General features: G+C 47.0%; 1 protein-coding gene across 1 annotated transcript in view; it reads left to right on the top strand.

The window, feature by feature from the left end:
- LOC135530538 (11-beta-hydroxysteroid dehydrogenase type 2-like) overlaps positions 1-27,500 on the top strand; it is a 45,813-nt gene that overhangs the window by 9,243 nt on the left and 9,070 nt on the right.

Below are 27,500 nucleotides of genomic sequence, written 5' to 3'. Positions count from 1 at the left end.
GGCATGTATAAACGTCAACAACCTCCCACCCGGGAGAGAGAATTCCTTTGATTTGGCCCAGAGAGTGAGAGAGATAGAGAGAGAATTAATCAGTTACACAGTAACTCTTAGCAAAGTAAACACTCTCCTGTGACCTATATAAATCCTGCGTTTGACTATCTACTGCACATCAACACACCCAATTACCTACTGTATATAATATCTGGTGTCTTGTCTCTGGTCAAAAGTACTGCACTTACATGGGGGACAATCGGGGACAATTTGGGATGCTTCCTGGAACAATTGATCTCAATGCCTTATCTCTTAACCTTGGCACCGGTTTAGTCTGAGGTAGAACTGATATTAAATACAGCTGCCAACAGACAGGAGCGAATACAAGACCACAATAATGTTTACATCTGTGTGTTTTCTCTCCTCCGTGTGAAGCGACTTTCAAGACATTTGAAACCGAAAACGACTTTGACTCCCTTTTGTTTCCCCCCAAAAGTACCTTGAACAGAGTTGTGTGATTTCTACCTAGACATGTCTTCACGGTGTGGTACCAACCCCAATGTTGGGTGATCGGGCTCGATGCAATCCATGTCATGGGATTGAAATGCAGCGGTTGGTTCCATGCCCAGTATTGGGTGTGTCCCATAGGTATAGTATTGTATAAGACTGCCAAGGCACAGGGGAACATGGCCTGGGTTGGAGGGAGGGAGGGAGGGAGGGAGGGAGGGAGGGAGGGAGGGAGGGAGGGAGGGAGGGAGGGAGGGAGGGAGGGAGGGAGGGAGGGAGGGAGGGAGGGAGGGGAGCAGGATGTGAAGCAGGTCTTTACTGTATGCTACCAAGCCCAGAGTCTCACCATTTTGCTTCTAGTGTTATCTAGGGCAGAGAGGGCACAGGGGCTCTGCAGTGGGTAGGTGGGTGGCTGGATGGTTAAAGAGGGCAGGTCTACTGGTGCTGTGCCAGAGTATAACAAAGCTCACCCCATGGGTAAGCCCAGTCCCACCGAGAGATTATCTAGTGCCATAATGAGGTTGTCTGGTGGTATAGTAACCAGACCTTCACCCACCACTAAACCCCTCCTCAACTCACTCCCTCCAAACCTCCTCCTACCTAAACCCCACACACCTCACCCCATGGGTCAGCTTAGTTTCCCCCGAGAGGTCGTCTGGTGGCATAGTGATCGGCCTTAACACCTCCCTCCTCCTCTAACCCTCACCTCACCCCCTCCCTCCCTCACCTCACACCCTCCCTCCCTCCCTCATGTCTGGCCCCTCCATGTCTCCCTCCCTCACTTCACCTCACCCCCTTCATGTCTCCCTCCCTCCCTCACCTCACCCCCTCCCTTCCTTACCTCTCCCTCTTCATGTCTCCCTCCCTCACCTCTGGCCCTTTCATGTCTCCCTCCCTCACCTTACCTCACCCCCTTCATGTCTCCCTCCCTGTCTCACCTCTCCCCCTTCATGTCTCCCTCCCTCACCTCTCCCCCTTCATGTCCCTCCCTCCGTCACCTCACCCCCTCCCTCCCTCCCCCTTCATGTCTCCCTCCCTCACCTCACCCCCTTCATGTCTCCCTCCCTCCCTCACCTCACCCCCTCCCTCCCTTACCTCTCCCTCTTCATGTCTCCCTCCCTCACCTCACCTCACCCCCTTCATGTCTCCCTGTCTCCCTCACCTCTCCCCCTTCATGTCCCTCGCTCCCTCACCTCACCCCCTCCCTCCCCCTTCATGTCTCCATCCCTTCTGGCTCGGACAAGGCAGAGTGGTGAGAGACTTCTGTATTAAAGTCACTCACGACTCTGGAAATGAAAAGGAGAAAGTGGAAAAAGCTGTAAACCTTTTACAAAGGCAATTGAAGTGCAACAGAGGCTGGAAGGTTCCAGTCAGAGAGAGACTGACTGACTGACTGACTGACTCTATGACTGACTGACTGACTGACTGTCTGACTGTCTGACTGACTGACTGACTGTCTGACTGACTGACTCTATGACTGAATGACTGACTGACTGACTGACTGACTGACTGTCTGACTGACTGACTCTATGACTGACTGACTGACTGACTGACTGACTGACTGTCTGACTGACTGACTGACTGTCTGACTGACTGACTGACTGACTGACTGACTGTCTGACTGACTGACTGAATGACTGTCTGACTGTCTGACTGACTGACTGACTGACTGACTGACTGTCTGACTGTCTGACTGACTGACTATGACTGACTGACTGTCTGACTGACTGACTGTCTGACTGACTGTCTGACTGACTGACTGACTCTCTGACTCACTGACTGACTGACTGACTGACTGTCTGACTGTCTGACTGACTGACTATGACTGACTGGCTGTCTGACTGACTGACTGTCTGACTGACTGTCTGACTGACTGACTCTCTGACTCACTGACTGACTGACTGACTGACTATCTCTCTGACTGACTGACTCTCTCTCTGACTGACTGACTCTCTCTCTGACTGACTGACTGACTGACTGACTGACTGTCTGACTGACTGACTCTATGACTGACTGTCTGACTGACTGTCTGTCTGACTGTCTGACTGTCTGACTGTCTGACTGTCTGACTGACTGACTCTATGACTGACTGACTGACTGACTGACTGTCTGACTGACTGTCTGTCTGACTGTCTGACTGACTGTCTGACTGACTGACTCTATGACTGACTGACTGACTGTCTGACTGTCTGACTGACTGACTGTCTGACTGACTGTCTGACTGTCTGACTGTTTGACTGACTGACTCTATGACTGACTGACTGACTGACTGACTCTCTGACTGACTGACTGACTGTTTGACTGACTGACTCTCTCTCTGACTGACTGACTGACTGACTGTCTGACTGTCTGACTGTCTGACTGTCTGACTGTCTGACTGTCTGACTGACTGACTCTATGACTGACTGACTGACTGACTGACTGTCTGACTGACTGTCTGTCTGACTGTCTGACTGACTGTCTGACTGACTGACTCTATGACTGACTGACTGACTGACTGACTGTCTGACTGTCTGACTGACTGACTGTCTGACTGACTGTCTGACTGTCTGACTGTTTGACTGACTGACTCTATGACTGACTGTCTGACTGACTGACTGTCTGACTGACTGACTGACTGTCTGACTGACTGACTGACTGTCTGACTGACTGACTGACTGTCTGACTGACTGTCTGACTGACTCTCTGACTGACTGACTGACTGTTTGACTGACTGACTCTCTCTCTGACTGACTGACTGTCTGACTAACTGACTCTCTCTCTGACTCACTGACTCACTGACTGTCTGACTGACTGACTGACTCTCTGTCTGACTGACTCTCTCTCTGACTGACTGACTCTCTCTGACTGACTGACTGGCTGACTGTCTGACTGTCTGACTGTCTGACTGACTGTCTGACTGACTGACTGACTGTCTGACTGTCTGACTGACTCTCTGACTGACTGACTCTCTGACTGACTGGCTGACTGACTGACTGTCTGACTTACTGACTCTCTCTCTGTCTGACTGACTCTCTCTCTGACTGACTGACTCTCTCTGACTGACTGACTGGCTGACTGTCTGACTGTCTGACTGTCTGACTGACTGTCTGACTGACTGACTGACTGACTGTCTGACTGTCTGACTGACTCTCTGACTGGCTGACTCTCTGACTGACTGACTCTCTGACTGACTGGCTGACTGACTGACTCTCTGACTGACTGGCTGACTGTCTGACTGACTGACTCTCTGACTGACTGACTGTTTGACTGACTTACTCTCTCTCTGACTGTCTGACTGACTGACTGACTGACTGTCTGACTGACTGACTGACTGTCTGACTGTCTGACTGTCTGACTGACTGACTCTCTGACTGACTGACTGTTTGACTGACTGACTCTCTCTCTGACTGACTGACTCTCTCTCTGTCTGACTGACTCTCTCTCTGACTGACTGACTGTCTGACTTACTGACTCTCTCTCTGTCTGACTGACTCTCTCTCTGACTGACTGACTGACTGACTGACTGACTCTATGACTGACTGACTGACTGACTGACTGTCTGACTGACTGTCTGTCTGACTGTCTGACTGACTGTCTGACTGACTGACTCTATGACTGACTGACTGACTGACTGACTGTCTGACTGTCTGACTGACTGACTGTCTGACTGACTGTCTGACTGTCTGACTGTTTGACTGACTGACTCTATGACTGACTGTCTGACTGACTGACTGTCTGACTGACTGACTGACTGTCTGACTGACTGACTGACTGTCTGACTGACTGACTGACTGTCTGACTGACTGTCTGACTGACTCTCTGACTGACTGACTGACTGTTTGACTGACTGACTCTCTCTCTGACTGACTGACTGTCTGACTAACTGACTCTCTCTCTGACTCACTGACTCACTGACTGTCTGACTGACTGACTGACTCTCTGTCTGACTGACTCTCTCTCTGACTGACTGACTCTCTCTGACTGACTGACTGGCTGACTGTCTGACTGTCTGACTGTCTGACTGACTGTCTGACTGACTGACTGACTGTCTGACTGTCTGACTGACTCTCTGACTGACTGACTCTCTGACTGACTGGCTGACTGACTGACTGTCTGACTTACTGACTCTCTCTCTGTCTGACTGACTCTCTCTCTGACTGACTGACTCTCTCTGACTGACTGACTGGCTGACTGTCTGACTGTCTGACTGTCTGACTGACTGTCTGACTGACTGACTGACTGACTGTCTGACTGTCTGACTGACTCTCTGACTGGCTGACTCTCTGACTGACTGACTCTCTGACTGACTGGCTGACTGACTGACTCTCTGACTGACTGGCTGACTGTCTGACTGACTGACTCTCTGACTGACTGACTGTTTGACTGACTTACTCTCTCTCTGACTGTCTGACTGACTGACTGACTGACTGTCTGACTGACTGACTGACTGTCTGACTGTCTGACTGTCTGACTGACTGACTCTCTGACTGACTGACTGTTTGACTGACTGACTCTCTCTCTGACTGACTGACTCTCTCTCTGTCTGACTGACTCTCTCTCTGACTGACTGACTGTCTGACTTACTGACTCTCTCTCTGTCTGACTGACTCTCTCTCTGACTGACTGACTGACTGACTGACTGACTCTCTGACTGACTGACTGGGCAACCTCTGGTCTGGTCTCTGGGGATGTGTCCCAAATGGAACATTCCCTATGAACCCTGGTCAAAAGTCGTGCACTATATAGGGAATAGGATTCCATAGGGCTCTGGTCTAAAGTAGTGCACTATATAGGGAATAGGGTGCCATTTGGGTCGCACATGGTCTGGCTCTCACCACCTCGCTCCGGTTGGACAACTGTCCAGACCTCCAGACAGACTGAATCTGAGAGACGGGCTGAGAAAACTCGTCAGTCTAATGAATGTGTGTAAAACAAACAAACGTGTTTAAACACACATTGATGGAAACTCTTCCTGTGTGATGGCCTCTGGTGCACTGAGAACAGGCTTAGTGTGATGCTATACTGTAGTCTCCACTCAGTACAGGCTTAGTGTGATGCTATACTGTAGTCTCCACTGAGTACAGGCTTAGTGTGATGCTATACTGTAGTCTCCACTGAGTACAGGCTTAGTGTGATGCTATACTGTAGTCTCCACTGAGTACAGGCTTAGTGTGATGCTATACTGTAGTCTCCACTGAGTGCAGTCTTAGTGTGATGCTATACTGTAGTCTCCACTCAGTACAGGCTTAGTGTGATGCTATACTGTAGTCTCCACTGAGTGCAGGCTTAGTGTGATGCTATACTGTAGTCTCCACTGAGTACAGGCTTAGTGTGATGCTATACTGTAGTCTCCACTGAGTACAGGCTTAGTGTGATGCTATACTGTAGTCTCCACTCAGTACAGGCTTAGTGTGATGCTATACTGTAGTCTCCACTTAGTACAGTCTTAGTGTGATACTATACTGTAGTCTCCACTGAGTACAGTCTTAGTGTGATGCTATACTGTAGTCTCCACTGAGTACAGGCTTAGTGTGATGCTATACTGTAGTCTCCACTGAGTACAGGCTTAGTGTGATGCTATACTGTAGTCTCCACTGAGTACAGTCTTAGTGTGATGCTATACTGTGGTCTCCACTGAGTACAGGCTTAGAGTACAGTCTTTGTGTGATGCTATACTGTAGTCTCCACTGAGTACAGTCTTAGTGTGATGCTATACTGTAGTCTCCACTGAGTACAGGCTTAGTGTGATGCTATACTGTAGTCTCCACTGAGTACAGGCTTAGTGTGATGCTATACTGTAGTCTCCACTCAGTAGTCTTAGTGTGATGCTATACTGTAGTCTCCACTCAGTAGTCTTAGTGTGATGCTATACTGTAGTCTCCACTGAGTACAGGCTTAGTGTGATGCTATACTCTAGTCTCCACTCAGTACAGTCTTAGTGTGATACTATACTGTAGTCTCCACTGAGTACATGCTTAGTGTGATGCTATACTGTAGTCTCCACTGAGTGCAGGCTTAGTGTGATACTATACTGTAGTCTCCACTTAGTACAGGCTTAGTGTGATGCTATACTGTGGTCTCCACTGAGTACAGGCTTAGTGTGATACTATACTCTAGTCTCCACTGAGTACAGTCTTAGTGTGATGCTATACTGTAGTCTCCACTGAGAACAGGCTTAGTGTGATGCTATACTGTAGTCTCCACTGAGTACAGGCTTAGTGTGATGCTATACTGTAGTCTCCACTGAGTACAGTCTTAGTGTGATGCTATACTGTAGTCTCCACTGAGTACAGGCTTAGTGTGATGCTATACTGTAGTCTCCACTGAGTACAGGCTTAGTGTGATGCTATACTGTAGTCTCCACTGAGTACAGGCTTAGAGTACAGTCTTTGTGTGATGCTATACTGTAGTCTCCAATGAGTACAGGTTTAGTGTGATGCTATACTGTAGTCTCCAATGAGTACAGGTTTAGTGTGAAACTATACTGTAGTCTCCACTGAGTACAGTCTTTGTGTGATGCTATACGGTAGTCTCCACTTAGTACAGGCTTAGTGTGATGCTATACTGTAGTCTTCACTGAGTACAGGCTTAGTGTGATACTATACTGTCGTCTCCACTTAGTACAGGCTTAGTGTGATGCTATACTGTAGTCTCCACTCAGTACAGTCTTAGTGTGATGCTATACTCTAGTCTCCACTGAGTACAGGCTTAGAGTACAGTCTTTGTGTGATGCTATACTGTAGTCTCCACTGAGTACAGTCTTAGTGTGATGCTATACTGTAGTCTCCACTGAGTACAGGCTTAGTGTGATACTATACTGTAGTCTCCACTCAGTACAGTCTTAGTGTGATGCTATACTCTAGTCTCCACTGAGTACAGGCTTAGAGTACAGTCTTTGTGTGATGCTATACTGTAGTCTCCACTTAGTACAGGCTTAGTGTGATGCTATACTGTAGTCTCCACTGAGTACAGGCTTAGTGTGATGCTATACTGTAGTCTCCACTGAGTACAGGCTTAGTGTGATGCTATACTGTAGTCTCCACTTAGTACAGGCTTAGTGTGATGCTATACTGTAGTCTCCACTGAGTACAGGCTTAGTGTGATGCTATACTGTAGTCTCCACTGAGTACAGGCTTAGTGTGATGCTATACTGTAGTCTCCACTGAGTACAGGCTTAGTGTGATGCTATACTGTAGTCTCCACTGAGTACAGGCTTAGTGTGATGCTATACTGTCGTCTCCACTTAGTACAGGCTTAGTGTGATGCTATACTGTCGTCTCCACTTAGTAGAGGCTTAATGTGATACTATACTGTAGTCTCCACTGAGTACAGGCTTAGTGTGATGCTATACTGTAGTCTCCACTCAGTACAGGCTTAGTGTGATGCTATACTGTAGTCTCCACTGAGTACAGGCTTAGTGTGATGCTATACTGTAGTCTCCACTGAGTACAGGCTTAGTGTGATGCTATACTGTAGTCTCCACTGAGTACAGGCTTAGTGTGATGCTATACTGTAGTCTCCACTGAGTACAGGCTTAGAGTACAGTCTTTGTGTGATGCTATACTGTAGTCTCCACTTAGTACAGGCTTAGTGTGATGCTATACTGTAGTCTCCACTGAGTACAGGCTTAGTGTGATGCTATACTGTAGTCTCCACTGAGTGCAGGCTTAGTGTGATACTATACTGTAGTCTCCACTCAGTGCAGTCTTATAGTACAGGCTTAGTGTGATGCTATACTGTAGTCTCCACTGAGTACAGTCTTAGTGTGATGCTATACTGTAGTCTCCACTGAGTACAGGCTTAGTGTGATGCTATACTGTAGTCTCCACTGAGTACAGGCTTAGTGTGATGCTATACTGTAGTCTCCACTGAGTACAGTCTTAGTGTGATGCTATACTGTGGTCTCCACTGAGTACAGGCTTAGAGTACAGTCTTTGTGTGATGCTATACTGTAGTCTCCACTGAGTACAGTCTTAGTGTGATGCTATACTGTAGTCTCCACTGAGTACAGGCTTAGTGTGATGCTATACTGTAGTCTCCACTGAGTACAGGCTTAGTGTGATGCTATACTGTAGTCTCCACTCAGTAGTCTTAGTGTGATGCTATACTGTAGTCTCCACTCAGTAGTCTTAGTGTGATGCTATACTGTAGTCTCCACTGAGTACAGGCTTAGTGTGATGCTATACTCTAGTCTCCACTCAGTACAGTCTTAGTGTGATACTATACTGTAGTCTCCACTGAGTACATGCTTAGTGTGATGCTATACTGTAGTCTCCACTGAGTGCAGGCTTAGTGTGATACTATACTGTAGTCTCCACTTAGTACAGGCTTAGTGTGATGCTATACTGTGGTCTCCACTGAGTACAGGCTTAGTGTGATACTATACTCTAGTCTCCACTGAGTACAGTCTTAGTGTGATGCTATACTGTAGTCTCCACTGAGAACAGGCTTAGTGTGATGCTATACTGTAGTCTCCACTGAGTACAGGCTTAGTGTGATGCTATACTGTAGTCTCCACTGAGTACAGTCTTAGTGTGATGCTATACTGTAGTCTCCACTGAGTACAGGCTTAGTGTGATGCTATACTGTAGTCTCCACTGAGTACAGGCTTAGTGTGATGCTATACTGTAGTCTCCACTGAGTACAGGCTTAGAGTACAGTCTTTGTGTGATGCTATACTGTAGTCTCCAATGAGTACAGGTTTAGTGTGATGCTATACTGTAGTCTCCAATGAGTACAGGTTTAGTGTGAAACTATACTGTAGTCTCCACTGAGTACAGTCTTTGTGTGATGCTATACGGTAGTCTCCACTTAGTACAGGCTTAGTGTGATGCTATACTGTAGTCTTCACTGAGTACAGGCTTAGTGTGATACTATACTGTCGTCTCCACTTAGTACAGGCTTAGTGTGATGCTATACTGTAGTCTCCACTCAGTACAGTCTTAGTGTGATGCTATACTCTAGTCTCCACTGAGTACAGGCTTAGAGTACAGTCTTTGTGTGATGCTATACTGTAGTCTCCACTGAGTACAGTCTTAGTGTGATGCTATACTGTAGTCTCCACTGAGTACAGGCTTAGTGTGATACTATACTGTAGTCTCCACTCAGTACAGTCTTAGTGTGATGCTATACTCTAGTCTCCACTGAGTACAGGCTTAGAGTACAGTCTTTGTGTGATGCTATACTGTAGTCTCCACTTAGTACAGGCTTAGTGTGATGCTATACTGTAGTCTCCACTGAGTACAGGCTTAGTGTGATGCTATACTGTAGTCTCCACTGAGTACAGGCTTAGTGTGATGCTATACTGTAGTCTCCACTTAGTACAGGCTTAGTGTGATGCTATACTGTAGTCTCCACTGAGTACAGGCTTAGTGTGATGCTATACTGTAGTCTCCACTGAGTACAGGCTTAGTGTGATGCTATACTGTAGTCTCCACTGAGTACAGGCTTAGTGTGATGCTATACTGTAGTCTCCACTGAGTACAGGCTTAGTGTGATGCTATACTGTCGTCTCCACTTAGTACAGGCTTAGTGTGATGCTATACTGTCGTCTCCACTTAGTAGAGGCTTAATGTGATACTATACTGTAGTCTCCACTGAGTACAGGCTTAGTGTGATGCTATACTGTAGTCTCCACTCAGTACAGGCTTAGTGTGATGCTATACTGTAGTCTCCACTGAGTACAGGCTTAGTGTGATGCTATACTGTAGTCTCCACTGAGTACAGGCTTAGTGTGATGCTATACTGTAGTCTCCACTGAGTACAGGCTTAGTGTGATGCTATACTGTAGTCTCCACTGAGTACAGGCTTAGTGTGATGCTATACTGTAGTCTCCACTGAGTACAGGCTTAGAGTACAGTCTTTGTGTGATGCTATACTGTAGTCTCCACTTAGTACAGGCTTAGTGTGATGCTATACTGTAGTCTCCACTGAGTACAGGCTTAGTGTGATGCTATACTGTAGTCTCCACTGAGTGCAGGCTTAGTGTGATACTATACTGTAGTCTCCACTCAGTGCAGTCTTATAGTACAGGCTTAGTGTGATGCTATACTGTAGTCTCCACTGAGTACAGTCTTAGTGTGATGCTATACTGTAGTCTCCACTGAGTACAGGCTTAGTGTGATGCTATACTGTAGTCTCCACTTAGTACAGTCTTAGTGTGATGCTATACTGTAGTCTCCACTGAGTATAGGCTTAGTGTGATGCTATACTGTAGTCTCCACTGAGTACAGGCTTAGTGTGATGCTATACTGTAGTCTCCACTTAGTACAGGCTTAGTGTGATGCTATACTGTAGTCTCCACTGAGTACAGACTTAGTGTGATGCTATACTGTAGTCTCCACTGAGTACAGGCTTAGTGTGATACTATACTGTAGTCTCCACTGAGTGCAGGCTTAGTGTGATGCTATACTGTAGTCTCCACTGAGTACAGTCTTATAGTACAGGCTTAGTGTGATACTATACTGTAGTCTCCACTCAGTACAGTCTTAGTGTGATACTATACTGTAGTCTCCACTCAGTACAGGCTTAGTGTGATGCTATACTGTAGTCTCCACTGAGTACAGTCTTATAGTACAGGCTTAGTGTGATACTATACTGTAGTCTCCACTCAGTACAGTCTTATAGTACAGGCTTAGTGTGATGCTATACTGTGGTCTCCACTTAGTAGAGGCTTAGTGTGATGCTATGCTGTAGTCTCCACTCAGTACAGTCTTATAGTACAGGCTTAGTGTGATGCTATACTGTAGTCTCCACTCAGTACAGTCTTATAGTACAGGCTTAGTGTGATACTATACTGTAGTCTCCACTCAGTACAGTCTTATAGTACAGGCTTAGTGTGATGCTATACTGTGGTCTCCACTTAGTAGAGGCTTAGTGTGATGCTATGCTGTAGTCTCCACTCAGTACAGTCTTATAGTACAGGCTTAGTGTGATGCTATACTGTAGTCTCCACTCAGTACAGTCTTATAGTACAGGCTTAGTGTGATACTATACTATGGTAGAGTAGTGGTGTAATAATGGGTTGTATGTAGTACAGTAATTTCCTTCATCTTGTTTGGACCCCAGGAAGCGCAGCTGCTGACATGATGGAGATTCTTAATCAATCCAAATACACCACAATGTATTGGAAGGTATTCTAGGTGATATTCCCTAGAATTATGGGAACATGGAATCTGATTTAGGGTCCATGCAATCTGCCTAAGGGTCCATGGAAAATGACTAAGGGTCCATGGAATCTGACTAAGGGTCCATGGAATCTGATTTAGGGTCCATACAATCTGAATAAGGGTCCATGGAATCTGATTTAGGGTCCATGGAATCTGATTTAGGGTCCATGGAATCTGATTTAGGGTCCATGGAGTCTGACTTGGGGTCCGTGGAATCTGATTTGGGGTCCATGGAATCTGATTTAGGGTCCATGGAATCTGATTTAGGGTCTATGGAATCTGATTTAGGGTCCATGGAATCTGATTAAGGGTCCATGGAATCTGATTTAGGGTCCATACAATCTGACTAAGGGTCCATGGAATCTGATTTAGGGTCCATGGAATCTGATTTAGTGTCCATGGAATCTGATTTAGGGTCCATGGAATCTGATTTAGGGTCCATGGAATCTGATTTAGGTTCCATGGAATCTGATTTAGTGTCCATGGAATCTGATTTAGGTTCCATGGAATCTGATTTAGTGTCCATGGAATCTGATTTAGGGTCCATGGAATCTGATTTAGGGTCCATGGAATCTGATTTATGGTCCGTGGATTGTAACTTGTTTTAACATTGACCGCCCAGCCCAGTGATCCAGCACATATCAACAAGTCCTTGGGGTGATCTTTCCTTTCCCCGATGTGGTCGCCTTTTATTTACACATTTCACTACAGTATCAGTCGCTGAAATGAACTGATAGAATGTTGAGCTGCAGTGAGATTATGACGAGGGGCCCACAGGGGGGTTGGGATCCTTACACTAGAGAGAGAAACCTTCTGAAGCTGTCTGCTCCTCACTGTCTCAGAGCATCCACACATCCACACATCCACACATCCACACATCCGAACATCCACACGTCCACACATCAACACATCAACACATCCAAACGTCCACACATCCACACATCCACACATCCGAACATCCACACGTCCACACATCAACACATCCACACATCCACACATCCACACATCCACACATCCACACATCCACACATCCACACATCAGAACATCCACACATCCACACATCCACACATCCACACATCCACACATCCAAACATCAAATCATCCACACATCAAAACATCCACACATCCACACATCCACACATCCAAACATCCACACATCCACACATCCAAACATCCACACATCCAAACATCCACACATCCACACATCCACACATCCAAACATCCACACATCCAAACATCCACACATCCACACATCCAAACATCCAAACCTCCACACATCCAAACATCAAAACATCCACACATCCACACATCCACACATCCACACATCCACACATCAAAACATCCACACATCAAAACATCCACACATCCAAACATCCACACATCCACACATCCACACATCCACACATCAAAACATTCACACATCCACACATCCAAACATCCACACATCCAAACATCCACACATCCACACATCCACACATCCACACATCCAAACATCAAAACATCCACACATCAAAACATCCAAATATCCAAACATCCAAACCTCCACACATCAAAACATCCACACATCCAAACATCCAAACCTCCACACATCAAAACATCCAAACCTCCACACATCAAAACCTCCACACATCCAAACCTCCACACATCCAAACATCCAAACCTCCACACATCAAAACATCCAAACATCCACACATCCAAACATCCAAACCTCCACACATCAAAACATCCAAACCTCCACACATCCACAATTCCAAACATCCAAACCTCCACACATCAAAACATCCAAACATCCAAACATCCACACATCCACACATCCAAACATCCACACATCCACACATCCACACATCCACACATCCACACATCCAAACATCCACACATCCAAACATCCAAACATCCACACATCCAAACATCCACACATCCACACATCCACACATCCAAACATCCACACATCCACACATCCACACATCCAAACATCCAAACCTCCAAACATCTACACATCCACACATCCAAACATCCACACATCCACACATCCACACCTCCACACATCCAAACATCCAAACCTCCACACATCAAAACATCCAAACATCCACACATCCACACATCCAAACATCCAAACCTCCACACATCAAAACATCCAAACATCTACACATCCACACATCCAAACATTCACACATCCAAACATCCAAACATCTAAACATCCACACATCCACACATCCACACATCCACACATCCACACATCCAAACATCCAAACCACACATCAAAACATCCACACATCCAAACATCCACACATCCACACATCCACACATCCAAACATCCAAACCACACATCAAAACATCCACACATCCAAACATCCACACATCCACACATCCAAACATCCAAACCACACATCAAAACATCCACACATCCACACATCCACACATCCACACATCCACACATCCACACATCCACACATCCACACATCCACACATCCAAACATCCACACAGAGAAATAGGCATCTTATTCTGTACAAATGGTGTCTTTCTGGAAAGTGTTCAGACCCCTTTGACTTTTGTACCCGTTTTGTTACATTGCAGTTTTATTCTGTAATTAATTAAATTGTTTTTTTTCCCCTCATCAATCTACACACAATAGCCCATAATGGCAAAGCATAAATAGGTTTTATTAAGAAATGTTTGCAAATGTATAAAAAAAATGTAAAACAGAAATATCACATTTACATAAGTATTCAGACCCTTTACACAGTACCTTATTGAAGCACTTTTGGCAGCGATTACAGCCTTGAGTCTTCTGGGGTATGACGTGACAAGCTTGGCACACCTGTATTTGGGGAGTTTCTCCCATTCTTCTCTGCAGATCCTATCAAAGTCTGTCAGGTTAGATGGGGAGCGTCGCTGCACAGGTATTTCTAAGTCTTTCCGGAGATATTTGATCGGGTTTAAGTCCAGGCTCTGACTGGGCCCCTCAAGAACATTCAGAGACTTGTCCCAAAGCCACTCCTGCATTGTCTTGGCTGTGTGCTTAGGGTCGTTGTCCTGTTGGAAGGTGAACCTTTGCCCCAGTCTGAGGTCCTGAGCGCTCTGGAGCAGGTTTTCATCAAGGATCTCTCTGTACTTTGCTCCGTTCATCTTTCCCTCAATCCCGACTAGTCCAGTCCCTGCCGCTGAAAAACATCCCCACAGCATGATGCTGCCACCACCATGCTTCACCATAGGGATGGTGCCAGGTTTCCTCCAGACGTGACGCTTGGCTTTCAGGCCAAAGATTTAAATATTGGTTTAATCAGACCAGAGAATCTTGTTTCTTATGGTCTGAGAGTCTTTTTAGTGCCTTTTGGCAAACTCCAAGCGGGCTGTCATGTGCCTTTTACTGAGGAGTGGCTTCCATCTGGCCACTCTACCACAAAGGGCTGATTGGTGAATTGCTTCAGAGATGGTTGTCCTTCTGGAAGTTTCTGTGGAGCTCTGTCAGAGTGACCATCGGGTTCTTGGTCACCTCTCTGCCCAAGGCCCTTCTCCCCCGATTGGTCAGTTTGGCCGGGTGGCCAGCTCTAGGAAGAGTCTTGGTGTTTCCAAACTTCCTCCATTTAAGAATTGTATTGTTTTGTTTGTTTTTATTTAACCTTTATTTAACCTTTATATAACTTTTATTTAACGAGGCAAGAAGGTTAAGAACAAATTCTTATTTTCAATTACGGCCTAGAAACAGTGGGTTAACTGCCTTGTTCAGGGGGCAGAGCGACAGATATTTACATTGTCAGCTCAGGGATTCGATCTTGCTACCTTTCGGTTACTAAATATATAAAAAATATATCCCATTTAGCAGACGCTTTTGTCCAAAGCGACTTACAAGTCGGCTGGGGCCACTACTTTTACATATGGGTGGCCCCAGCGGGAATCGAACCCACGACGCTTGGCGTTGCAAGCGCCATGCTCTACCGACTGAGCCACACAGGACCCGGTTACTATGCCAACGCTTTAACCACTAGGCTACCAATTTAAGAAAGATGGAGGCCACTGTGTTCTTGGGAACCTTCAGTGCTGCAGACATTTTTTTGGTACCCTTCCCCAAATCTGTGCCTCAACACAATCCTGTCTCGGAGCTTTACGGACAATTCCTTCGACCTCATGGCTTGGTTTTTGCTCAACTGTGGGACCTTATATAGACAGGTGTGCCTTTCCAAATCATGTCCAATCAATTGAATTTACCACAGGTGGACTTCAATCAAGTTGTAGAAACATCTCAAATATCATCAATGGAAACAGGAAGCACCTGAGCTCAATTTAGAGTCTCATAACAAAGGGTCTGAATACTTATGCAAATAAGGTATTTCAGTTTTTATTTTGAAGACGTTTGCAAACATAAAAAAAATAATAATGTTTTTGCTTTGTCATTATGGCTTATTATGTGTAGATTGATGAGAAAACAAATATTTAAGGCCTTTTAGAATGAGGCTGTAACTTAAAAAAAATGTGGGGTAAAAAAATCAAGTGGTCTGAATAGTTTCCACTGTGTTGACCAATAGGGCCCAACCCCTTGCTGTTGGCCGTGACCCATTTCTTACGGATCCCTCAGGAAACCAGAGCTTCAATGGAGGCTTCAGCTGATGGGGAACGGTGTTCGGTTTCAGCCTGCTTTTGCTGGGACACATTATCGTACACGGGGGGGGGGGGGGTCCAAAAGGGAACAGCCGATCCAATGGAAGACGAGGAGGTGTTGTTACGCAGGGGGGTGTGTCCAAAAGGGAATGGCCGATCCAATGGAAGACGAGGAGGTGTTGTTACGCAGGGGGGTGTGTCCAAAAGGGAATGGCCGATCCAATGGAAGACGAGGAGGTGAGCGCTGGGAATGTTGTTACGCAGGGGGGGGGGGGGGGGGGGTGTCCAAAAGGGAACGCCGATCCAATAGAAGACGAGGAGGTTGTTACGCAACGCTCAACCTCTCGCCACGAGAAACACTAACAGAGATTAACAAGGACCGATCAGCCAGGCCGTTTGTGTGTGTATGTGTGTGTGTGTGTGTGTGTGTGTGTGCGTGCATGCGTGTGTGTGTGTGTATGCGTGTGTGTGTGAGTGGGCGCTGAACCAGCGGGGTCAACACACACCTGCAGTTATGTGGTGGCTGCGGGTCCAGTGGGCTCAGGACGGACCAGCGTGGAGTCTGAGGGGTGTGGGATGAGACCTCCTTTGGTCTGAGGGGTGTGGGATGAGACCTCCTTTGGTCTGAGGGGTGGGATGAGACCTCCATTGGTCTGAGGGGTGTGGGATGAGACCTCCATTGGTCTGAAGGGTGTGGGATGGTTCCTCCATTGGTCTGAAGGGTGTGGGATGAGACCTCCTTTGGTCTGAGGGGTGTGGGATGAGACCTCCATTGGTCTGGGGGGTGTGGGATGAGACCTCCATTGGTCTGAGGGGTGTGGGATGAGACCTCCTTTGGTCTGAGGGGTGTGGGATGAGACCTCCATTGGTCTGAGGGGTGTGGGATGAGACCTCCATTGGTCTGGGGGTGTGGGATGAGACCTCCATTGGTCTGAGGGGTGTGGGATGAGACCTCCTTTGGTCTGAGGGGTGTGGGATGAGACCTCCTTTGGTCTGAGGGGTGTGGGATGAGACCTCCTTTGGTCTGAGGGGGGAACCTGTGGTGAATCACTCTAAGGACAGGTCTGGGGTGAATCACTCTATGGACAGGGCTGTGGTGAATCACTCTAAGGACAGGGCTGGGGTGAATCACTCTATGGACAGGGCTGGTGTGAATCACTCTATGGACAGGGCTGGGGTGAATCACTCTATGGACAGGGCTGGTGTGAATCACTCTAAGGACAGGGCTGTGGTGAATCACTCTAAGGACAGGGCTGTGGTGAATCACTCTAAGGACAGGGCTGTGGTGAATCACTCTAAGGACAGGGCTGGTGTGAATCACTCTAAGGACAGGGCTGGGGTGAATCACTCTATGGACAGGGCTGTGGTGAATCACTCTAAGGACAGGTCTTGGGTGAATCACTCTATGGACAGGGCTGTGGTGAATCACTCTATGGACAGGGCTTTGGTGAATCACTCTAAGGACAGGTCTTGGGTGAATCACTCTATGGACAGGGCTGGTGTGAATCACTCTATGGACAGGTCTGGAGGGTGAATCACTCTATGGACAGGCCTGGTGTGAATCACTCTAAGGACAGGTCTTGGGTTAATCACTCCAAGGACAGGGCTGTGGTGAATCACTCTAAGGACAGGTCTTGGGTTAATCACTCCAAGGACAGGGCTGTGGTGAATCACTCCAAGGACAGGGCTGTGGTGAATCACTCTAAGGACAGGGCTGGTGTGAATCACTCTAAGGACAGGTCTTGGGTTAATCACTCCAAGGACAGGGCTGTGGTGAATCACTCTAAGGACAGGCCTGGTGTGAATCACTCTAAGGACAGGTCTTGGGTGAATCACTCTAAGGACAGGGCTGGTGTGAATCACTCTAAGGACAGGCCTGGTGTGAATCATTCTAGTTTCAGCTGTTGTAGATCACGACATGGATCACAAACGCCTCAAGCTCAGGGTTGACAAGGTGAAGCAGGGAGGAGTTAAAGGCTCTGGAATGCCTGTTACCAGCCACGCTCGCATGCCAACAATGTGTCAGGTTCAGCCAGCAGATATGAGATAACGTTTCTGACTCACCTCCCTGCTTCTTTGAACTCGGAACATTTAAAGCTGATCTGGGATCTGGTTTAAAGCTCCCACTAAAATCTGATCCCAAATTACACCTTATTCCCTATATAGTGGTACTACTATAGACCAGAGCCCTATTCCCTATATAGTACACTACTATAGACCAGAGCCCTATTCCCTATATAGTGGTACTACTATAGACCAGAGCCCTATTCCCTATATAGTGGTACTACTATAGACCAGAGCCCTATTCCCTATATAGTGTTACTACTATAGACCAGAGCCCTATTCCCTATATAGTGGTACTACTATAGACCAGAGCCCTATTCCCTATATAGTGGCACTACTATAGACTAGAACCCTATTCCCTATATAGTGGCACTACTATAGACCAGAGCCCTATTCCCTATATAGTGGCACTACTATAGACCAGAGCCCTATTCCCTATATAGTGGTACTACGATAGACCAGAGCCCTATTCCCTATATAGTGGTACTACGATAGACCAGAGCCCTATTCCCTATATAGTGGTACTACGATAGACCAGAGCCCTATTCCCTATATAGTGGTACTACTACAGACCAGAGCCCTATTCCCTATATAGTGGCACTACTATAGACCAGAGCCCTATTCCCTATATAGTGGCACTACTATAGACCAGAGTCCTATTCCCTATATAGTGGTACTACTATAGACCAGAGCCCTATTCCCTATATAGTGGTACTACTATAGACCAGAGCCCTATTCCCTATATAGTGGTACTACTATAGACCAGAGCCCTATTCCCTATATAGTGCTACTACAATAGACCAGAGCACAGAATAGGGTGGCATTTGTGATGCATACTAGCTCTATCTGTCAAAGTCTCTACCTCCTTCACTCCTTCCTGCTCCCTCAGTCGGCTGGGCTCTGGGCTGTTGACTCTCTCCTTCTCTGCTCCATCAGTCGGCTGGGCTCTGGGCTGTTGACTCTCTACTTCACTACTTCCTGCTACGTCAGTCGGCTGGGCTCTGGGCTGTTGACTCTCTCCTTCTCTGCTCCGTCAGTCAGCTGGGCTCTGGGCTGTTGACTCCCTCCTTCCTGCTCCGTCAGTCAGCTGGGCTCTGGGCTGTTGACTCTCTCCTTCTCTGCTCCGTCAGTCAGCTGGGCTCTGGGCTGTTGACTCTCTCCTTCTCTGCTTCGTCAGTCAGCTGGGCTCTGGGCTGTTGACTCCCTCCTTCCTGCTCCGTCAGTCAGCTGGGCTCTGGGCTGTTGACTCTCTCCTTCTCTGCTCACTCAGTCAGCTGGGCTCTGGGCTGTTGACTCTCTCCTTCTCTGCTCAGTCAGTCAGCTGGGCTCTGGGCTGTTGACTCTCTCCTTCTCTGCTCACTCAGTCAGCTGGGCTCTGGGCTGTTGACTGTCTCCTTCTCTGCTCCGTCAGTCAGCTGGGCTCTGGGCTGTTGACTCCCTCCTTCCTGCTCCGTCAGTCGGCAGGGCTCTGGGCTGTTGACTCCTCCTTCCCTCCTTCCTGCTCCATCAGTCGGCTGGTCTCTGGGCTGTTGACTCTCTCCTTCCCTGCTCCGTCAGTCGGCTGGGCTCTGGGCTGTTGACTCTCTCCTTCCCTGCTCCGTCAGTCAGCTGGGCTCTGGGCTGTTGACTCTCTCCTTCTCTGCTCCGTCAGTCAGCTGGGCTCTGGGCTGTTGACTCTCTCCTTCCCTGCTCCGTCAGTCAGCTGGGCTCTGGGCTGTTGACTCTCTCCTTCTCTGCTCCGTCAGTCAGCTGGGCTCTGGGCTGTTAACTCTCTCCTTCTCTGCTCCGTCAGTCAGCTGGGCTCTGGGCTGTTGACTCCCTCCTTCTCTGCTCCGTCAGTCAGCTGGGCTCTGGGCTGTTTACTCCCTCCTTCCCTCGTGTGCTTGGAGGAGGTCCATCGTTCCCGAGTCCCAAGGAGAGAGATACAGAGAAACCTGCTTCCAGAAATATAACATTAATATCCACACACACACGCACACACACACACACACACACACACACACACACACACACACACACACACACACACACACACACACACACACACACACACACACACACACACACACACACACCACAATAGTACATTCTCTTTATATAATCACTGTTCACTGCCAGGTGGTGCTAGTTACAAGAAAAACACACCTACGTACCTGCAGGACACAACCAGGACACGGGATAGGACACGGCCAGGACACGGTCAGGACACGGCCAGGACACGGGATAGGACACGACCAGGACACGGGATAGGACACGGGATAGGACACGACCAGGACACGGTCAGGACACGGGATAGGACACGGGATAGGACACGGGATAGGACACGACCAGGACACGGGATAGGACACGGGATAGGACACGACCAGGACACAGGATAGGACACGGGATAGGACACGGGATAGGACACGGGATAGGACACGGGATAGGACACGACCAGGACACGGCCAGGACACGGGATAGGACACGACCAGGACACGGGATAGGACACGGGATAGGACACGACCAGGACACAGGATAGGACACGGGATAGGACACGGGATAGAACACGGGATAGGACACGGCCAGGACACGGAATAGGACACGGGATAGGACACGGCCAGGACACGGGATAGGACACGGGATAGGACACGGCCAGGACACGGAATAGGACACGGGATAGGACACGGCCAGGACACGGGATAGGACACGGGATAGGACACGGCCAGGACACGACCAGGACACGGGATAGGACACGGGATAGGACACGGGATAGGACACGACCAGGACACGGTATAGGACACGACCAGGACACGGGATAGGACACGGGATAGGACACGGGATAGGACACGGGAAAGGACACGGCCAGGACACGGGATAGGACACGACCAGGACACGGGATAGGACACGGGATAGGACACGGGATAGGACACGGGATAGGACACGACCAGGACACGACCAGGACACGACCAGGACACGGGATAGGACACGGGATAGGACACGGGATAGGACACGGGAAAGGACACGGGATAGGACACGGGATAGGACACGACCAGGACACGGGATAGGACACGGGATAGGACACGGGATAGGACACGGGATAGGATACGGGATAGGACAAAACAATAAATATAAATAAGTAAAAAAGTTGCATCCCAAATGGGCTCTGGTCTAAAGTAGTGCACTACCATAGGGCCCTGGTCTAAAGTAGTGCACTACCATAGGGCCTTGTTCTAAAGTAGTGCACTACCATAGGGCTCTGGTCTAAAGTAGTGCACTACCATAGGGCCCTGGTCTAAAGTAGTGCACTACATAGGGAATAGGGTTCCATAGGGCTCTGGTCTAAAGTAGTGCACTACCATAGGGCTCTGGTCTAAAGTAGTGCACTACATAGGGAATAGGGTTCCATAGGGCTCTGGTCTAAAGTAGTGCACTACCATAGGGCTCTGGTCTAAAGTAGTGCACTACCATAGGGCCCTGGTCTAAAGTAGTGCACTACCATAGGGCCCTGGTCTAAAGTAGTACACTACCATAGAGCTCTGGTCTAAAGTAGTGCACTACATAGGGAATAGGGTACCATTAGAGATGTATCCTACATGCAGGACAAGACACATGACGTAAGAGAGAAAGAAGTGGGATTTAAACGGTTTTACATGATCTGTTCTAAGATCTGTTCTATGATCTGTTCTAAGATCTGTTCTAAGATCTGTTCTAAGATCTGTTCTATGATCTGTTCTAAGATCTGTTCTAAGATCTGTTCTAAGATCTGTTCTAAGATCTGTTCTACGATCTGTTCTATGATCTGTTCTACGATCTGTTCTATGATCTTTTCTAAGATCTGTTCTACAATCTGTTCTAAGATCTGTTCTATGATCTGTTCTAAGATCTGTTCTAAGATCTGTTCTAAGATCTGTTCTAAGATCTGTTCTACGATCTGTTCTATGATCTGTTCTAAGATCGGTTCTAAGATCTGTTCTACGATCTGTTCTATGATCTTTTCTAAGATCTGTTCTACAATCTGTTCTATGATCTGTTCAAAGATCTGTTCTATGATCTGTTCTATGATCTGTTCTAAGATCTGTTCTATGATCTGTTCTATGATCTGTTCTAAGATCTGTTCTAAGATCTGTTCTAAGATCCGTTCTACGATCCGTTCTAAGATCTGTTCTAAGATCTGTTCTAAGATCTGTTCTGAGATCTGTTCTACGATCCGTTCTAAGATCTGTTTTAAGATCTGTTCTAAGATCTGTTCTAAGTTCTAAGATCTGTTCTAAGATCTGTTCTAAGATCTGTTCTACGATCTGTTCTAAGATGTGTTCTAAGATCTGTTCTGAGATCTGTTCTACGATCTGTTCTAAGATCTGTTCTAAGTTCTAAGATATGTTCTAAGATCTGTTCTAAGTTCTAAGATCTGTTCTAAGATCTGTTCTATGATCTGTTCTAAAATGTGTTCAAGGATCTGTTCTAAGATCTGTTCTGAGATCTGTTCTACGATCTGTTCAAAGATCTGTTCTAAGTTCTAAGATATGTTCTAAGATCTGTTCTAAGTTCTAAGATCTGTTCTAAGATCTGTTCTAAGGTCTGTTTTAAGATCTGTTCTAAGATCTGTTCTATGATCTGTTCTAAGATGTGTTCTACGATCTGTTCTAAGATCTGTTCTGAGATCTGTTCTACGATCTGTTCAAAGATCTGTTCTAAGTTCTAAGATATGTTGTAAGATCTGTTCTAAGTTATAAGATCTGTTCTAAGATCTGTTCTATGATCTGTTCTATGATCTGTTCTAAGATCTGATCTAAGATCTGTTCTACGATCTGTTCTAAGATATGTTCTACGATCTGTTCTACGATCTGTTCTAAGATCTGTTCTAAGATCTGTTCTGAGATCTGTTCTACGATCCGTTCTAAGATCTGTTTTAAGATCTGTTCTGAGATCTGTTCTAAGTTCTAAGATCTGTTCTAAGTTCTAAGATATGTTCTAAGATCTGTTCTAAGTTCTAAGATCTGTTCTAAGATCTGTTCTAAGGTCTGTTTTAAGATCTGTTCTAAGATCTGTTCTAAGGTCTGTTTTAAGATCTGTTCTAAGATCTGTTCTAAGGTCTGTTTTAAGATCTGTTCTAAGATCTGTTCTAAGTTCTAAGATCTGTTCTAAGATCTGTTCTATGATCTGTTCTAAGATGTGATCGAAGATCTGTTCTAAGATCTGTTCTGAGATCTGTTCTACGATCTGTTCAAAGATCTGTTCTAAGTTCTAAGATATGTTGTAAGATCTGTTCTAAGATCTGTTCTACGATCTGTTCTAAGATCAATCAATCACATGTATTTCTAAAGCCCTTTTTACATCAGCCATTTTCACAAAGTGCTTATAGAGGAACTCAGCCTCAAAACACCTCATCTGTTTGTTTTAAAGAGAGGAAGAAGGGTTTTTAAAGCAGCACGACATAAAGCCCCCCCTCCCCTCGACTGACATAACAGTTTTGTAGGAGCATCTGAGGGATGGGGGGAGATGAAGGGAGGGAGGAAGGGAGGAGAAGGGAGGGAGGAAGGGAGGGAGGAAGGGAGGAGAAGGGAGGGAGGGAGGAGAAGGGAGGGAGGGAGGAGAAGGGAGGGAGGAGAAGGGAGGGAGGAGAAGGGAGGGAGGAGAAGGGAGGGAGGAAGGGAGGGAGGAAGGGAGGAGAAGGGAGGGAGGAAGGGAGGGAGGAAGGGAGGAGACGGGAGGGAGGAAGGGAGGGAGGAGAAGGGAGGGAGGGAGGAAGGGAGGGAGGGAGGGAGGGAGGAAGGGAGGAGAAGGGAGGGAGGAGAAGGGAGGGAGGAGAAGGGAGGGAGGAAGAGGGAGGTGGGAGGAATGAGTAGGGAGGAGAGAGGAAGGAGGAGAGAGGAGGGAGGAGAGAGGAGAGTGGAAGGAGGAGGAAAGGGGAGATTATGTAAGTGTCAGTAACACCAGAGACTTTGTGTGTCGGTTCAGTGACTCTCCTCACTCAAGATGCAGGGGAAAGGTGAGGAGGGACAGAGGAAGACAGGGAGAGAGGGAGATTAAGGTGGAAGGGGAGGAGGGACAGGGAGACAGGGAGAGAGAGGGAGATGAAGGTGAAAGAGGAGGAGAGACAGAGGAAGACAGGGAGAGAGGGAGATGAAGGTGGAAGGGGAGGAGAGACAGAGGTATACAGGGAGAGAGGGAGATGAAGGTGGAAGGGGAGGAGAGACAGAGGAAGACAGGGAGAGAGGGAGATGAAGGTGGAAGTGGAGGAGAGACAGAGGAAGACAGGGAGAGAGAGGGATATGAAGGTGGAAGGGGAGGAGTGACAGAGGAAGACAGGGAGAGAGGGAGATGCAGGTGAAAGAGGAGGAGTGACAGAGGAAGACAGGGAGAGAGAGGGAGATGAAGGTGAAAGAGGAGGAGAGACAGAGGAAGACAGGGAGAGAGGGAGATGCAGGTGAAAGAGGAGGAGTGACAGAGGAAGACAGGGAGAGAGGGAGATGCAGGTGAAAGAGGAGGAGTGACAGAGGAAGACAGGGAGAGAGGGAGATGCAGGTGAAAGAGGAGGAGTGTGCCCTGTGGCCGAGGCAAGGCGAGGCAAGCTGTGCGGCTTGGCGTCTCTTACATCAGCTTTGTTAGTGCTGCAGTAACTGTTACCAGGAGACCTTGTCTGCCTCTCAAATGGCTCCTTATCTCCATAGGGCTCTGGTCCAAAGTAGTGCACGATATAGGGAATAGGGTGCCATAGGGCTCTGGTCCAAAGTAGTGCACGATATAGGGAATAGGGTGCCATAGGGCTCTGGTCCAAAGTAGTGCACGATATAGGGAATAGGGTGCCATAGGGCTCTGGTCCAAAGTAGTGCACGATATAGGGAATAGGTTGCCATAGGGCTCTGGTCCAAAGTAGTGCACGATATAGGGAATAGGGTGCCATAGGGCTCTGGTCCAAAGTAGTGCACGATATAGGGAATAGGGTGCCATAGGGCTCTGGTCCAAAGTAGTGCACGATATAGGGAATAGGGTGCCATAGGGCTCTGGTCCAAAGTAGTACACGATATAGGGAAGAGGGTGCCATAGGGCTCTGGTCCAAAGTAGTACACGATATAGGGAAGAGGGTGCCATAGGGCTCTGGTCCAAAGTAGTGCACGATATAGGGAATAGGGTGCCATAGGTCTCTTGTCCAAAGTAGTGCACGATATAGGGAATAGGGTGCCATAGGTCTCTGGTCCAAAGTAGTACACGATATAGGGAACAGGGTGCCATAGGGCTGTGGTCTAAAGTAGTACACAATATAGGGAATAGGGTGTCATTTGGGACCCTTAAATGTCTCACAGATGGATCCAATCTGTTTCTGTCTGTCTGCCAGTTCAATGTTTTGAGTCTTGTTGTTGCTGTAATCGATCGAAAATGTCCCTCTGTGAGTATCAGAAATTACACGCGTGCATATTTATTACAAAATGTGTCCCGAATGGCTGTGATTTGTTTCGGGAAAAATATTTTTTTTTTCTTGTATGTTTTTTGGACGAAAACCTCGGACTGTCTATTGCTTCACACCATGTGGGTTACCTGAGTTCACAAGGCGTCTCGTTTTCACCATCCTGCATGAGAGCTGAGCCAATCACTGAGGCTTCTCCAAATGGCACCCTATTCCCTATATAGTACACTACTATAGACCAGAGTCCTATTCCCTATATAGTGGTACTACTATAGACCAGAGCCCTATTCCCCATATAGTACACTACTATAGACCAGAGCCCTATTCCCTATATAGTACACTACTATAGACCAGAGCCCTATTCCCCATATAGTACACTACTATAGACCAGAGCCCTATTCCCTATATAGTGGTACTACTATAGACCAGAGCCCTATTCCCCATATAGTACACTACTATAGACCATAGCCCTATTCCCTATATAGTGGTACTACTATAGACCAGAGCCCTATTCCCTATATAGTGGTACTACTATAGACCAGAGCCCTATTCCCTATATAGTGGTACTACTATAGACCAGAGTCCTATTCCCTATATAGTGGTACTACGATAGACCAGAGCCCTATTCCCTATATAGTGGTACTACTATAGACCAGAGCCCTATTCCCTATATAGTACACTACTATAGACCAGAGCCCTATTCCCTATATAGTACACTACTATAGACCAGAGCCCTATTCCCTATATAGTGGTACTACTATAGACCAGAGCCCTATTCCCTATATAGTGGTACTACTATAGACCAGAGCCCTATTCCCTATATAGTACACTACTATAGACCAGAGTACTATTCCCTATATAGTGGTACTACTATAGACCAGAGCCCTATTCCCTATATAGTACACTACTATAGACCAGAGCCCTATTCCCTATATAGTACACTACTATAGACCAGAGCCCTATTCCCTATATAGTGCACTACTTTGGACCAGGGTATATATAGGGCTCCGGTTAAAAGTAGTGCACTAAATCTGAAATAGGGTGCCATTTGGGAGGCGGCCCTTATTGATTGGTCAACTTCCTCGGGTTAAAGGTTCACCAGTTTAACCAGTAATCAGTCAGTAATGAAAAGAACCGCTGTTAAGACAGTTGAATTGCCCTCCACGCCGTCTCGGCTGCATTCCTACATTCCTGCTGTCTTCACGTCTGTTCAGATATTTCAGGAAGTTGGTAAAAAAACAAAAAAACAACAACAGATAAATAAATATAAATAAATGTGTTTTACATGATGTGAAGCGGTGGCTGTTACCGTGACTGAAACCGGGAGTAGATTTGTATCACCCCCCCCCCCCGGGACATTTCACCGACTGACTGGCCCCTTTTTCATAAAACGGAGCACAATCCTAAACCCATCAATCTGTGATTTTTTTTTTTTTTTACATTTTGAGTAGAAACGTCCCAGAAGCTTGTCAACTTTACCTCTGTATTGAGTTGTGGTTTTATAGTAGTTATTAAGTGATTCACCAAATGTTTGGTTTGGTAACTTGGCATGATGTTTCATTCTTGGGAATATCATGCTGGCATTTGTGGATCTTTGTAAAGGTCAGCGTGAAACGTTAGCGTTGCCAATTTTTTGTTGTTGTAGAACGTAGATAGTGTGCAGAGCATAGAGGTTCGACTGCCTGATCTGAATTCGATTCCCTGATTCTATGGTGAGAGGACGGCTGCCGAGGGTCCACAGGTCATGGCTTGAGTTGTACTGTAGAATGAGATGTGAAGGACTACTTTCCTGCTCTTCCATAGTTT

The sequence above is a fragment of the Oncorhynchus masou genome, unplaced genomic scaffold (genome assembly GCF_036934945.1).
Source record: "Oncorhynchus masou masou isolate Uvic2021 unplaced genomic scaffold, UVic_Omas_1.1 unplaced_scaffold_1373, whole genome shotgun sequence".
Taxonomy (NCBI): domain Eukaryota; kingdom Metazoa; phylum Chordata; class Actinopteri; order Salmoniformes; family Salmonidae; genus Oncorhynchus; species Oncorhynchus masou.
The sequence above is the reverse complement of the archived record's forward strand: the minus strand, read 5'-3'. Positions and strand labels throughout refer to the sequence as shown.